The following is a 16,506-nucleotide window of genomic DNA, read 5'->3' on the forward strand; positions in this document are numbered from 1 at the left end:
AAATTCCCCTCGCTAGGCTTCCTGTCCATTCAAGTGCCAGTCTTGAGTGTTTGTGTCTTGTGATGGTTACCTGGGACATATCAGGGATTCTCCTGGTGAACCACCCACCCTGCTGCCCATCAGTCCCCCTGCCTGAGCTGTCAGATGTGGTCTCAAATGCGCTGTTGAGGATTCCTAGGATGATTGTTCTGGGTGATCTCAACTTTCATGCTGAGGCCATCTGGCCCAACACATGTAGGAAAACACATGCTTGATTTAGTTTTCTCAGCTAGACTGGAGGACAGTGATCTGAAACTGGGGGAATTAACATCTATCACTTGTTACTGTTGGATTACTTCCTATTTCTTTCCCCCTGTAAGGCACGGGGGGGGGTATTAAAATGGTACACCCTTGGAGGACAGTGGATCCTGATGGATTCCAGAGGATTCTGGGAGATTTTACTGCTAATATGGCTGACACTACTATCAAGGTGGAGGAAGACTCATGTCAAGTCTAACCAAACCCAGCTCAGAACTCACTATCAAGCCTATTATGTAGCAGTGATAGTACCAAAAAGAGTGTTCTTTTCCACCAGCATTGCATCTTTTCAGAGTCATCCAGTGGAGCTTTTACAAGTGGTTCATGCAATTTGGGCCAGGGAGAGAGAGGGTGGAACCCACAGTACTCTGATGAGATGTACTATTTGTGCAATACTTTGAAGGTAAGGTCAGTTGCATTCCTCATGACTTGGACACCACAACTAATGCATTCCCATCCATAGAGGTATCTAGAGCACTGACTGGTTTAGTTTTATTGGATGAGTTTTGGGTTTTGAGGCTTGAGGATGTGGACAAGCTGCTTGGCCAATTCTGGTCAACCACTTGTGTACCTGACCCTTGCCCTTCGTGGCTTATTACATCTAACAGGGAAGGGCTGTCTGGCTTGATCCAGAAAGTCATCAGCTTCTCCTTGAGAGAGGGAGTGATGCCAGCTAGGGATGTACAAAACACTTACCTTATTCCATGCCGGGGCATCTGCGGTGTGGGGAGGCGGTCCTTCCCTCCCCCCAGAATCCTCCCCGGCCAGCTCCGCTCCATGGCGGCTCCGTGGAGCTACCGGCCGAGGCCACCTGCAGCTGGAGTTCCAGCCTCAGCTGGGCTGCTGCGGCCGCAAATGGCAGCCGTCGTAGCAGCCGCCATTTGTGTCCTTGCAGGCAGCCGCTATACCATTTGCGCCCCTGCTCTTTGCTGTGATAGGCTACGTAAGTATTTACGTAGCTTATCACGGTAAAGGCAGCCACGCAAATGGTATTTGCGTGGCTACCTTTACTGTGATAGGCTACGTAAATACTTATGTAGCCTATCACGGCTGCCTGCAAGGACACAAATGGCGGCTGCTACAACGGCCGCCATTTGCAGTCGCAGCAGCCCAGCAGTGGCCGGCTGGGAGACCAGCTGGAGCCACTGCCACCGGAGCCGCCGGAGCCACCGCTGGAGCCACCGCTGCCCCCACATCTGCCCCAGGTAAGCTCCCTCCCGGGCAGGAGGCCATTCTTTAGAATCTGGCCTCACTGGAGTCCATGGCGGAATTCTCTGACATCCCTAATGCCACCCCTAAAAAAGCCTAGCCTGGACCCAACTATAGGCCAGTTGCTAACATTCTCCTTCCTGGACTAGGTATTAGAGTGCGTGGTCACTGGTCAAGATCCAAGCACTCTTATCTAGATCATTTTCAATCATCCTTCAGGAATGGAAACTGCTTTGGTCACCCTGTGGGATGAACATTGCTGAGAGGAGGCAGGAGAAATGTGAGCCAGTTTATTCTCTTGCACCTGTCAGGGGCTTTCAATGCCATCAACCATGGTATCCTTCTGGATAGGCTATCTGAGCTTGATGTTAGAGGTACTGCAATGCAGTATCCCAGCAGGTACTTGGATGGCCGATTCCAGAATTTGGTAGTGGGAAATTAATGCACTGTCCCTTGGCAGTTACGTTATGGGGTGCCAGAGGGCTCTATTTTATATTCACATTTGTATGAAACTATTGGGGAAGGTTATCTGGAAATATGAACTGAAGGGTCACCAACATGCAGATGACACCAAGTCCTGTCTCTCCTTTTAATCAAACCCGGGTGAGACAGTGGGTATTCCGAGTGTGATAATGGATTGGATGTAGGCCAATAAACTGAGACTCAATCCAGATAAGATGGAGGTACTATTAGTGGGTGGGTCTTCAGCCCAGATGAGTGATGTCCAATGTATTCTGGAAGGGGCTGCACTCCTCCTAATCAACCAGGTTCATAGTTTGGGGGTGTTCTTTTATCCAGCATTGTCATTGGAAGTACAGGTTAGGGATAGACGAAACGAAAGTCCCTTACCTGATCCCGACGCTTGCTTCACGGTGGGGGGGAGGCGCTCCATCCCTCCCCACCAAAATTCTGGCCCGGGGGGAGGCTAGGCATGTACGAAAGGGACTTACCTTGTCCCGCAGCTTGCTTTGCGGTGGGAGGGAGGTGCTTCGCTTCTCCCCCCGAAGTTCAGGCCGGGGGGGGAGGCGCCCCGCCTCGCCCGCCTGAAATTCAGGCTGGGAGAAGCTCCCTGTCTCCCCGGCCGTGAAAGAAAAAGTGGGGAAAAAAAACAAAAAAACCCGTGATAGGCTGTTGTTGTTGTTGTTCAGTCGTTCAGTCGTGTCCGACTCTTTGTGACCCCATGGACCATAGCACGCCAGGCCTTCCTGTCCTGCGCTCTCTCCCGGAGCGTGCTCAAGTTCATATTCATTGCATCCGTGATGCTATCTAGCCATCTCATCCTCTGCCGTCCCCTTCTCCTTTTGCCTTCAGTCTTTCCCAGCATCAGGGTCTTAATGTAGCCTATCACGGCTAGATTTCCAAAGTCAGCCGTGATAGCCCACGTAAATCATCACGTAGCCTATCACGGGTGACTTTGGGGGAAAAAAAAGCGCATACGCAAATGGTGGCGGCCCATGGGCGCCGCCATTTGTGTTCCTTATTTGGGCATGTCTAGTCTATGTAAAGATTTACGTAGACTACGGCGAAAATAAGGGAACGCTATTTGCGTTGCCCTTATTTTCGCTGTAGTCTACGTAAATCTTTACGTAGACTAGACGTGCCAAAATAAGGAACGTAAATGGCGGCGCCCCATGGGCACCGCCATTTGCATATGCGCTTTTTTTTCTTTTCCAAAATCACCCATGATAGGCTACGTGACGATTTACGTAGCCTATCATGGCTGACTTTGGAAATCTAGCGGTGATAGGCTACATAAATCGTCACGTAGCCTATCACTGGTGTGTGTTTTTTGTTTTTTGTTTTTACTTTTTTATTTTGTAATGGTGGCGGTGGCAGCCGGTCGGGAGACTGGCCGCCGCCCCTGCCCCCGCCGAACCGCCGCCAGGACCCGCCGCCGAGAGGGACATTCGGCCACAGTAAATCCCATCCCGGGGGGGCGGGGGGCCGGTGGAGAATTTCCCTAACAATTTCGGGGGGCCGAATGCATTGGCACTCAGCCTCCCGAAGATTCGGGGAGAAATTCTCCACCATCCCTAGGGGAGGCGCCCCGTCCCTCCAGCTGCGAAACCTCATCTCCTGCCGGGATGCAAATGGTGGCGGCTGTAGCTGCCTCCGTTTGCGTCCCTGCAGTCAGCCGTGATAGGCTACATAAATGTTTATGTAGCCTATCATGGCTGACTTAAAAAAAAAGAAGAAGCGTGTACGCAAATGGCGGCACCCATGGGCGCCGCCATTTGCATTCCTTATTTTGGCACGTGTAGTCTACATAAACATTTACGTAGACTACGGCGAAAATAAGGGCAACGCTATTTGCATTGCCCTTATTTTTGCCATAGTCTACGTAAATGTTTATGTAGACGTGTAGTCTACGTAAATGCCAAAATAAGGAACACAAATGGCGGCGCCCATGGGCGCCGCCATTTGCGTACGCGCTTTTTTTTTTTCAAAGTCAGCCGTAATAGGCTACGTAAACATTTACGTAGTCTATCACGGTGTTTTTTTTAAATCTAGCCATGATAGGCTACGTAAATCTTTACGTAGCCTATCATGTTTGTTTGTTTGTTTGTTTTACTTGGAAATGGAGGTGGTGGCAGCCGGTCAGAAGACCAGCCGCCGCCGCTGCCGCCAAACTGCCGCTGCCGCTGCCAAACTGCCACCGAACTGCCGCTGGAGCCGCCGCTGCCAGGGACATTCAAGCAAGGTAAGTCCCATCCCGGGGGGTGGGCGGGGGAGGCAGACCGTTTCTCCACCTGTTTCGGGGGGCCGAATGCGCTGGCATTCGGCCTCCCCGAGATTTGTGGAGAAATTCTCTGACATCCCTAGTACAGGTAGCCTCTGTGGAACAGAGCATCTTTTATCAGCTTAGGCTGATGCTATAACAGTATATGGGTGGAAATCACTTAGCTCCAGTTAGCCATTATCTGGTAACCTCCGATTTGGATTGCTTGGCTCCTGCAATGCTTGGCTACGCCATTTCCGTTCCCGCTTTAGCCGTGATAGGCTATGTAAATATATACGTAGCCTATCACAGGCCAGCATAGGGACGCAAATGGCGCGCCCTATGCACGACGCCATTTGCATCCGCAGCAGCCCGGGAGCGGCTGGAGGCCACGCTGCGGGGTGGCCCGGCCAGCGACTCTGTGGACTGGCTGCAGAGCGGAGCCAGCCAGGCAGGATTCCGGGGGGGAGGAACGGATTGCCTCCCCCACCGTCAAGGATTCCAGGGGGAGGAACGGATCACCTCCCCCCACCTGTGGACCCAAGTGGAGTGGGGTTTCGTACACCCCTACAAATTTCTTTACATGGCATGCAATTGGCCACAGATTCTAAATTCAGCTGACCTGTCAAAGCAAGAATGCTTCAAAGTACACAAGGACACTTCAGCTGTCACAGAATAACCAACTTTTCCCCTATCTTAAATGGTGAACTCCCAAAGATGGCATCTCCCCCCCACTTCAACTCTTCTTAGCAAAATGACTAACAAATATTCTTCCAGTTCAATTTCCTTTAAACCCACATCAGCATGAAGGCACCAGTCACTAGAAATGGCTAGAACTAAGGGCCATTATTACTTTATTAAGATTTTACACAGAAATACAAAATACTGAACTCTTCAGTTCCCAACTCAACAATTAAGCTGCGCATTGGCAAGTTTATTCAAACAAAAATTATATTTCTTACTACAAGTACCACGTACTACTGCTGTGCCAAAATCTGTTCTCTAACTCCCCAAATGTTTCCTTCCTCCCTAAACAAGACTTCCATTTTGTTGCATCAATAGAATGTATTTTGGTGGTGTGTTTCGGATTATCTCATTGAGATGGCTGTGGGTGCTGTATATAAACCTGTATTTTTCTAACCATTTAACATCTCTCCATCTCTCTGCAGTCTTCACAAATACCATCCATCATGCCTGGCTTGCCTAGGCATGAAGAGGGCATTTCGTGGGTTGGGGAAGAGAGATAAAAAATAAAAGTGCCTGAGGCTGGGTGCAGATGTATGCAGTTATGTCGGCCACGGGGAGGGGCTTACAGGGCGATATTAGCCCATGGGGCCCTTCCCTCAGCCTCTTTGGTTTCTGGCTACCGAACGAGGAGGACATTGAGAGCAGCTGCTCTTCTTTGGCCTAGGGCCACCAGTTTGTTAGAGAGGCCTATTAGGACCTTTTAGGGCCTGCCTGCTGCAGCTGCAGGAGCAGTTTGGGCAGCCGTGGCTTCTTTTTCACCACATATCATAGCCTTTTTTCTCAAGTTGATGTGATCAGTGGCAGCTTAGTTCTGGGAGCAGCAGCTGTCTGATGTCTGTATTTTCAGGACTTGGGGTAGCAATCACAGCAGTGACGTACCTCACCCATTCCAGCCACCAATGGTTTCCTTGATAGATGGGAATAAAAATCCACAGGGGGGGGGGCATCGTAGGTGAGAGACTGCACAGGGGAGAGGCTATTCAATCCTCTCCCTGACCCTAAGGGTTTCCTCACTGAATTGGGGGTGGGTGGGACCACAGCACAAGGAGGGTCTCCCTAGGCCAGTGCCAGCACCAATTTGGGATCACTAGGCCCTGGGTGGGATTATTGGGCCTGGCTGGAGTGTCTGGGACCTGTCCCATATTTCAGGGCTAGTTGACCTCAGACCTACAGGACCTAGCTTTTCTGGCCCTCAGTGACCAAGTATACCAATGTCTTCAAAGAAGTGGGGGGGGGAGGGGAGAGGGAAAGCCATACGGTCCCCTGCCAAATGCTCCCACCAGGTGGTCACCTCATCCTTGGAAAAGGAGAAAGGGCCCAACATTTCTGTAATCTTGGCATGCCTTAACATAGTGAAGAAGGACAAGGGGGTCATGGTGCCCTCTGGAATTAATCAAAAGGGGTGTGAGGAGCACCCTTGCCGCCTTCTGAAATCCTCAGGTAGCCAGAATCAACACGCAGAAAAAAGGGCTCTTTTCCAAGGCTTTTTTTCCATTCACCCTAATGACGCTTACAGATGCTAACTGCCTGAGCCTAAGAGGAAAACTTAAGGGAGCAGCCTGTACCAGGGATTCTAGCTTATAGAGTCAGTTGATCTCCGTTTGGAAGGTAAGGACGGGAAATCCCTGAACTTAAGAGCTAGGAGGAGAGAGTCTGCCCCTTTTCCGTGGAGCATTGGGGTGTAGCTGTTGCTGTCGTGCCAAGCGGGCTGAGCACCTCCTCTTGGCGCCCTCAACCTCCCGCTTGTCTTGGCATCAGCACCTTGCGTCTAGAAGCTCCAGTTGCCCCTCCCTCTCCCCGCCAGGGTCACTGCCACTCTCAGGAATGTGAACCAGGAGGAGCTCTCCCTCCAGCTGCACCTCTGGAAATCGAGCGGGTTCCTCTCCCATGGTTTCTGTCTCTTCCTCAGAATCAGAACTGCTTTGGGACTCTATGGGCTCTGATCCAACCCTGACAAGGGGATGGTCTCCCCCAGCCAAGGGAAACTAGACAAGTTCAGTGCAGATTGTGGCTTGCTGTCTCAGCTTGTCTTGATGTTACAGAGGTGGGTTCAAGCATGGTGGTGGTCCATCCAGTGACAACAACAGTTTCAGCTAGGGATCAAATAAAACAACAGTGGGATAGCTTGGAGAGCTCTTTAGTCATCTCAGAATCCCTATTCCCTATGGCATTATTAGTTGTAGCGGGTGATTTTAATGCTAGAACAGGATCCAACAATGATTCACCCTTTCCTTCCCATTTATGGGGAACAATAGAAATTGAGAAGCATTTTTACAATTATGACAGACATTCCAATGATCCTAATATTAATTATGTGGGTAACGGCCTAGTCCAAATGGGTGGTTGTCTCCCTCTTAGAATTCTTAATGGAAGCCATCACTCTGATCACTGCAGAGTGTTTACTTAAATTTCAGGTCATGGGAACAGCATCCTCAATTATGTCTTGGTCTCTGACTCTGCTTTTAATTTTACAAGTAATTCTTTTGTGGGTAATAGACTGGAGAGTGACCATTTGCCATTTAATCTTATCCTCTTAATACAAACAAGAAGGCAAATGTGTGGTAACCAGCAATACAAAGATCAAGCTTTTATTATACAGACATAAGAGACTCTGTTGATCAGAAAGTCTGAATACCAAGATCACTGCGGGTTTTTAATCTTTTTAGAGGCAGTAGCTCTGAAAATTGCAGTTACAGAGGCCCCCAACACCACAATTGCTCTGAATAACTATTCTCATTTACTATTGGCTCTGCAAAACATTTTGAACACAAAGCAATTGGCACCAAGGAACATCTTAAAGAATGAATCCTCTAGCTGGTTGGTAAGGAATGCATGGGGGTTGTCAGGGTTGAGCCTAGTCCCATTGAGAGTTCTGAGGACTCCGATTCATTCTGAATCAGGCAGATTTGACTGTCCATGGGCACACTGTCAACAACTTCAATACCCTGCAGATTGAAAGGCACTGAAGAGACCTTAGAACTGTTGTTTAGAGCCTGGGGCAGTTTGAGAGCTTCCTTGAATCTGCATTGAGAGCCAGTGTGGTATAGTGGCAAGAGTGTTGGACAGGGAGTCAGGAGATTCTAGTCCCCACAGAAGCTCACTGGGTGACCTTGGGCCAGTCACAGACTCTCAGCCCAACCTACCTCACAGGGTTGTTGTTGTGAGGATAAAATGGAGGGGGAGCCGAGGAGGAAGATTATGTACACTGCCTTGGGTTCCCTAAGGAGGAAAAAAGGTGTTATATAAATGTAATAAATACATATAATATATATACTGTGGAAAGCTTGCCTTTAGCATAATAAAGCTGCGATAGTTTGCAAAGCAGGAGGATGATCAAACACAACAGCTTGCTGACAGTTTGCCTGTGAACACAAATGGTCAAACCAGACTAATGGTGATGTCCCTCCCTTAGGGCAGCTCCCTTCTATGCTAGCTTCTAAGAGTGGCTATCCTGGCAGAGCATCTTAGTCCCATCCCTAACTCTGCCTGCTTTGACTTATAACGTGCTCTGGCATCTCTCAAGTCATCTTAGGTTCCCACCATGGGTGGGAGAGGCAGCGACTCAGTCTGGGCCATCTGTTTTCTCTCTCAACAACTTGGGAGCTCTGGGGGAAGTTCATCCCTTGTTCTCTGATATAGCTATTCTAGCCCTGATTCAGAATCGGAATCCTCAGAACTTTCAGTGGACCTGGCCTCAACCCTGATAGCGGCAAAACCAAACAACCAACAGCAACTAAGACCAAGGACCAACAATATAGAGTGATAATAATCGTGGAGTGTTACCACAATAATATTATCAACTTAAAACTCATTATAAATCACTGATAGCCCAGAAAAGGAAACAAACCTTGCAGGAACTTTGAAAGCTGCTAAATTATTCTAGTCAATCGTTACTGGGGCTTTGGGTGATTCTCAGGCTTGAGTCTCAGGCAGTGTTTGGGAATCCTACTTTTCTAATCTTTTTAAGGATCCTAGAGAAGCACTAACCACTAATCACTTTATTGGATCTCACTTAGGGATGTCAGAGAATTCCACCATGGATCTCAGTGAGGCCGAATGCCAGTGCATTCAGCCCCCCGAAATCCATGGTGGAACGAAGTCCCCGCCCCCCCACCCCATGAAAGGCATGCGAAACGGAGCACTTACCTGCTGCCGTCCGTGCTGACTTGCGAAAAGCGGCCGCACTGCGGCTGCCATTCGCTTCCTCATCATAGCTGTGATAGGCTATGTAAGTATTTACATAGCCTATCACGGCAAGCTAAAAAAAAAAAAACAGCATCTGCAAATGGCAGCAGCTATGGCAGCCGCCATTTGCGTTCCTTTTCGCTGTTTTAGCCTACGTAAATATTTACGTAATCTATTATGGCGAAAAAAAGGGGAATGCAAATAGCGTAGTGGGTGCTATTTGCATTCCTTTTTTTTTCACCGTAATAACTTACGTAAATATTTATGTAGGCTATTATGGCGGGAGGGGGGAAAGGAACGCAAATGGCGCCCACTACGCTATTTGTGTTATAATTTATAATAAAATAATAAATAATTATTATAATAATAAATTATAAATAATTTATAATAATAAATTATTATTGACTTGCCATGATAGGCTACATAAATACTTACGTAGCCTATCACGGCAAAAACCAGGACAACAATGGCGGCCGCGGCCGATGGTCGAAAGACCAGCCGCTGCCGTCGGACCCGCCGCCGGACCCACCGCCATCCGGAACATCCACCCCAGGTAAGCCTCATCTTTGGGGGAATCCAGGGGGGGCGGGGGGCAGGCCGTTCCTCCGTGGATTTTGTGGGGCCGAATGCCAGTGCATTCGGCCTCACTGAAATCCGTGGCGGAATTCCCCGCCATCCCTAATCATAACCTCTGTGTCAACTTTTGTGGATATTCTGAAATCTGTTCCTTTTCTTTTCTTTTTTTCTTTGAAATGGGGTGGTGTACATAAGAAGCAAGATATATCATATGCATAAATTAAGCTGCATCCCCTTTTCAGCAAACACTACATAACAGCAATTTTTTATATGCAATGGAAATTGGTGACTGCAAAGTGTATGTACACCTGATGAATTGAAACCAATTTTTTTTTAACTTGCGACATGACATCTCTTACCTTTTTGGTTTGAAATCTTCCCTTCTGGGCATGGAAAACAATCATAACAGCAAAATGGCTTCCCTTCCTTCTTTGTCTTCCTGTAACCCATCTGGCAGATGTCGTTACACAGAGAAAGGGGCTGAACCTATTTGTAAATGAAAGTGGTGAATGTTTTAACATGTAGAAAATATATTCACGGAGTTCACATCTCAGGGGTTGCAGCTGTGAATCTATAAAAGTGGTTCATGTTGATTGTTATATCTCATTTTTTGTCCTGTGTAGGGATGGCAGAGAATTCCGCCATGGATTTCAGTGAGCCTGGAATCTGTGGCAGAATGGCCTCCTGCCCCCTGCCCCCCCACGGAATCCCCCCGGGATGGAACTTACCTGGGGCGGATGTGGTGGTGGCAGCGGTTCCGGCAGCGGCGGCTCCGGTGGCTGGTCTCCTGGCCAGCCGCAGCCAGGCTGCTGCAGCCGCCATTTGCATCCAGCCAGGCTGCCGTGATAGGCCACGTAAGTATTTACATAGCCTATCACGGCTGGGCAAAAAACAAACAAACACCAGCGTACGCAAATGGTGGCGGCTACGGCAGCTGCCATTTGCGTTTCCTATTTTCTGCCATTCTAGCCTACGTAAGTATTTACGTAGGCTATTACGGCAAAAAAAAAGGGGAATGCAAATAGCGTAGTGGGTACTATTTGTGTTCCTTTTTTTTCCACCGTAATAACTTACGTAAATATTTATGTAGGCTATTATGGCGGGAGGGGGGAAAGGAACGCAAATGGCTCCCACTACGCTATTTGTGTTCCCCTTTTTTTCGCCATAATAACTTACGTAAATATTTACGTAGGCTAAAACAGTGAAAAAAAGGGTACGCAAATGATGGCCGCCATAGCCACCGCCATTTGCATACGCTGTTTTGTTTGTTTGTTTGTTTTGCTTGCAGGCTGTCCAGCGCCCAGATGTCCAGCTGCAGGCGGCCCTGGCCAGCGGCTCTGCGGAATGTCCGTGGAGCGGAGCCAGCTGGATTAGGATTTCGGGAGGAGGTGCAGCATGCCTCCCCCCCACCGCGAATCACCCCGTTGAAAATGTAAGTGACTTTCGTACATCCCTAATCTCACTGAATCCCCAGAGTAGGCTCCTGTTATCAAGCTTGAAGTCAAGTTACTGGCACCCCAGTTAAAATCTGAAAAAGCTACTGGGCCTGACTGACTCAATAATACCTGAATTGCTGAAGACCAACATGGCATGGTGGGCACTCTTGATAGCCACTTTGTTCTCTCAGATCAAATCAAGAAAGGACAAATGCTTTCTTTGGGGTCAGAAGCCATTGTAATCCCAATTTTCAAGAAAGGTGATAGAAGCGACCCTGTCAATTACAGGCCAATTTGTTTGTTATCAGTAGTTGGCAAAGTATAGAATCATAGAATCATAGAACAGTAGGCTTGGAAGGGGCCTATAAGACCATCGACTCCAACCCCCTGCTCAATGCAGGAATCCAAGTCAAAGCATCCCTGACAAGTGGCTGTCCAGCCTTGTCTTGAATGCCTCCAGTGTGGGAAAGAGCACTACCTCCCTAGGTAATTGGTTCCATTGTCGTATTGCTCTAACAGTCAGGAGGTTTTTCCTGATCTTCAGCCAGAATCTGGCTTCCTGTAACTTGAGCCCATTATTCCATGCCCTGCACTCGGGGGTGATTGAGAAGAGATGCTGGCCTTCCTCTCTGTGACAACCTTTCAAGGACTTGAAAAGCTCTATCATATCTCCCCTCAGTCTTCTCTTCTCAAGGCTAAACATGCCCAATTCTTTCAGTCTCTCCTCATAGGGCTTTGTTTCCAGTCCCCTGACCATCTTCGTTGCCCTGTTCTGAACCCTCTGCAGTTTGTCTGCATCCTTAAAGTGTGGTGCCCAGAACTGGACACAGTACTAAAGATGAGGCCTCACCAGTGCTGAGTAGAGGGGAACTAGTACTTCACATGATTTGGAAGCTATGCTTCTATTAATGCAGCCCAAAACAGCATTGGCCGTTTTTGCAGCCACATCACATTGTTGCCTAATATTCAGTTGGTGATCTATAACAGTTGCAAGATCCTTCTCACTTGCAGTATTGTTGAGGCAAGTATCGCCCATCTTGTAACTGTGCATTTGGTTTCTTTTTCCTAGGTGCAGAACTTGGCATTGATCCCTACTGAATTTCATTCTGTTGTTTTCTGCCAATCACTCCAGCCTATCAAGATCACTTTGAATTCTGTTTCTGTCTTCCAGGGTATTAGCTATCCCATCCAATTTTGTGTCATCTGCAAATTTGATAAGCATTCCCTGTACCTCCTCCTCCAAGTCATTAATAAAAATGTTGAAGAGCACTGGGCCCAGGACTGAGCCCTACTGTACCCCGCTCGTTACCTCTCCCCAGTTTTAGAAGGTCCCATTGAGAAGCACTCTTTGAGTCCGATTCTGTAGCCAACTGTGGATCCACCAGATTGTTGTTTCATCTAGCCCACTTTGAGCTAGTTTGCTCATCAGGATATCATGGGGCACTTTGTCGAAAGCTTTGCTGAAGTCGAGGTATATGATGTCCACAACACTCCCATAGTCCACAAGGGAGGTTACCTGAGCAAAACATGAGATCAGATTCGTCTGGCAGGATTTGTTCCTGACAAATCCTTGTTGGCTTTGAGTAATCACTGCATTGTTTTCAAGGTGCTTAAAGATGGATTGCTTTATCATCTGCTCCAGAATTTTCCCAAGGATTGATGTTAGACTGACTGGTCTGTAGTTCCGGGGTTCCTCCTTTTTACCCTTTTTGAAGATAGGACAACATTAGCCCTCCTCCATTCATCTGGCACTTCCCCCATCCTCCATGATTTCTCAAAGAGAATATACAGTGGTTCTGAGAGTTCTTCTCCCAGTTCCTTTATTCCTCTAGGATGCAGTTCCTCTGGCCCTGGAGATTTGAACTCTTTCAAAGTAATTAGGTGTTCCTTGACCATATTCCTATCAATCTCAAGCTGCAATTCTGCCCCTTCAGGCTGTACTTTGCCTTTGCTGGGCGGGGGGGGGGGGAGGAGGTCATAGACCCTCTTTGGGGAAAAGCCAAAGCCAAAGTAGGAACTGAGCACTTCTGCCTTTTCTTTGTCATCTCTTCTCAGTTTTCCGTCCTTATTTAATAGCTGAAACACCATTTCTTTCCTCTATCTTTTACTATGCACGTATCTGTAGAAAGCCTTTTTGTTGTTTTTAGCATCCCTCACTAACCTCAGCTCATTCTCAGCTTTAGCCTTTCTGATTCCATCCCTGCAATTCTGTACTACCTGCCTGTACTCTTCCATATATCCCACCTATTTAAATAGGAAGCTCACCTCCTGGATTGAGGATGAAAGTATGATGGGAAATGAGCAGGTGGGATTCTGAAAAGGCAGATCAGTACCTGACCACGGCCTTGTGTTAAGCCATCTTGTGGATAAATGCATGAGTTCTTTAGCAGTGGTCTATATGCTGCCTTTACTGACCTGAAATCTGACTTAGATTTAATTCCAAGAAATAGAGTATGAGCTAAAGTGCACTCTTCTTGTTCTGAGAAAACCTGTTTTTTTCTCATCATGCACCTTTATCAGAACACCTCACTCCAAGTGAGATGTGGAGTGGAGGGTGACTTAATTGATCCCATGTTTGTTACAAAGGGTGTTTGTCAGTGCTGTATACTTGCTCCTACATTGTTTAATTTATATTTAAATGATTTGTTCATGGCTTGTCAATCATCTGATTTCCATTCTCAAAAATTGGCAGAGACAAGCGTCTTCCTCCTGCTATATGCAGATAAAGTAGTTAATAGTGAAAGTTGGTGCCCCGCATCAAAATCTAAACCACGCCCTTTTTTAAGTGACAGGTGCCCTGCCCCTTTTGGAGATGGGATGTCCTGCCCTAGCTGGAAGTCCCACCTTCAAAAGTCCTGCCCTGGAAGGAGCGATCAGCTGGTCAGGTCATATAACCATCAGGGTCACCTTATGGGGGGTCATGTGATCAGCTGGTCAGGTCATATGACTATCACAGACACCTGACAGGGGTCATGTGACCCCTCTACAAACTCGTCATGCCACCATGGACCAATAGGATGAGGTTTTATAGCCCTAACAGGCATGGGTGCAGAAATAGCCCACAAGGCCATTTCCAAACCCTTCCCGAATTGGCCCAGTGGGTCACCTTCCAAAGGGTCATACAGATTATCTGGAGAAAATGTTGTTTATTTGGTCAGTCACTTCCGACTTTTTGTGACTTCATGGACCAGCCCACACCAGAGCCTCCTGTCGGCCGTCGCCACCCCTAGCCCCCCCAAGGTCGAGTCCGTCACCTCCATGATATCATCCATCCATCTTGCCCTTGGTCGGCCCCTCTTCCTTTTGCCTTCCACTTTCCCTAGCATCAGCACCTTCTCCAGGGTGTCCTGTCTTCTCATGATGTGGCCAAAGTACTTCAGTTTTGCCTTTCATATCCTTCCCTCAAGTGAGCAGTCTGGCTTTATTTCCTGGAGCATGGACTGGTTTGATCTTCTTGCAGTCCAAGGCACTCTCAGAATTTTCTCCAGCACCACAGTTCAAAAGCATCTATCTTCCTTCACTCAACCTTCCTTATGGTCCAGCTCTCGCAGCCATAGGTTACTATGGGGAATACCATTGCTTTAACTATGAGGACCTTTGTTGTCAGTGTGATGTCTCTGCTCTTCACTATTTTATCATGTTTTGCAATTGCTGTCCTCCCAAGAAGTAAACGTCTTCTGATTTCCTGGCTGCAGTCAGCGTCTGCAGTAATCTTTGTGCCTAGAAAGACAACAGTACGTTGTTCTGTGTCTGTTCTTACCGTTGCTACTTGGTCATTATACAGATTCCACAGGAGGCAGACAAGATGACTTGGTATCCCCATATCACCAAGAACTTGCCACAGTTTGCTATGATCCACACAGTCAAAGGCTTTAGAATAGTCAAGAAAACAGAAATAGATGTTTTTCTGAAACTCCCTGGCTTTCTCCATTATCCAGAGGATATTGGCAATTTGGTCTCTCGTTCCTCTGCCTTTTCGAAACCCAGCTCATACATCTGGCAATTCTCGTTCCATGAATTGCTGGAGTCTACCTTGCAAGATCTTGAGCATTACCTTACTGGCATGTGAAATAAGTGCCACTGTTCGATAGTTTGAACATTCTTTGGTGCTTCCCTTTTTTGGTATGGGGATATAAGTTGATTTTTTTTTTCCAATCTGTTGGCCATTCTTGTGTTTTCCAAATTTGCTGGCATATGGCATGCATCACCTTGACAGCATCATCTTGCAAGATTTTAAACAGTTCAGCTGGGATACCATCATCTCCTGCTGCCTTGTTATTAGCAATGCTTCTTAAGGACCATTCAACCTCACTCTTCAGGATGTCTGGCTCTAGCTCACTGACCACACCGTCAAATCTATCCCCGATATTCTTATCCTTCCTATACAGATCTTCCATATATTCTTGACTCCTTTTCTTGATCTTTTCTGCTTCTGTTAGGTCCTTGCCATCTTTGTTTTTGATCATACCCATTTTTGCCTGGAATTTACCTCTGATGTTTCTAATTTTCTGGAAGAGGTCTCTTGTCCTTCCTATTCTATTATCTTCTTCCGCTTCCACACATTGCTTGTTTAAAAATAATTCCTTATCTCTTCTGGCTAACCTCTGGAATTTTGCATTTAATTGGGCATAGCTCCCCCTATCACTGTTGCCGTTTGCTTTCCTTCTTTCTTGGGCTGCTTCCAGTGTCTCAGCAGACAGCCATCTTGCCTTCTTGGTTTTCTTTTTCTTTGGGACGTTTTTTGTTGCCGCCTCCTGAACAATGTTGCGAACTTCTGTCCATAGTTCTTCTGGGGCCCTATCTACTAAATCTAGTCTCTTAAATCTATTCTTCACCTCCACTGCATATTCATGAGCAATATTAGTAAGCTCATATCTAACTGATTTGTGGGTCTTCCCTATTTTCTTTAGTCTGATTCTAAACTGTGCAATAAGAAGTTCGTGTTCTGAACTACAATCAGCTCCAGGTCTTGTTTTTACCGACTGCATGGATGTTCACCACCTTTGGCTACAAAGGATGTAGTTAATCTGATTTTGGTGTCGACCGTCTGGTGAAGTCCATGTATAAAGTCTTCTCTTAGGTTGTTGGAAGCTAGTGTTTGTTATGTACAGTGAGTTGTCTTGGCAAAATTCTATCAGCCTATGTCCTGCTTCATTTTGTTCTCCCAGACCATGCTTGCTTGTAATTCCAGGTGTCGTTTGACTACCCACCTTAGCATTCCAATCTCCTGTAATGAAAATAACATCTTTTTTTTGGCGTACTATCCAGTAGGTACTGCAGATCCTCATAGAACTGATCTACTTCTGCTTCTTCAGCATCTGTGGTTGGGGCATATAT

Source organism: Heloderma suspectum, chromosome 6, assembly GCF_057233095.1.
Source record: "Heloderma suspectum isolate Gila_16-S chromosome 6, 16-S_ref, whole genome shotgun sequence".
Lineage (NCBI taxonomy): Eukaryota > Metazoa > Chordata > Lepidosauria > Squamata > Helodermatidae > Heloderma > Heloderma suspectum.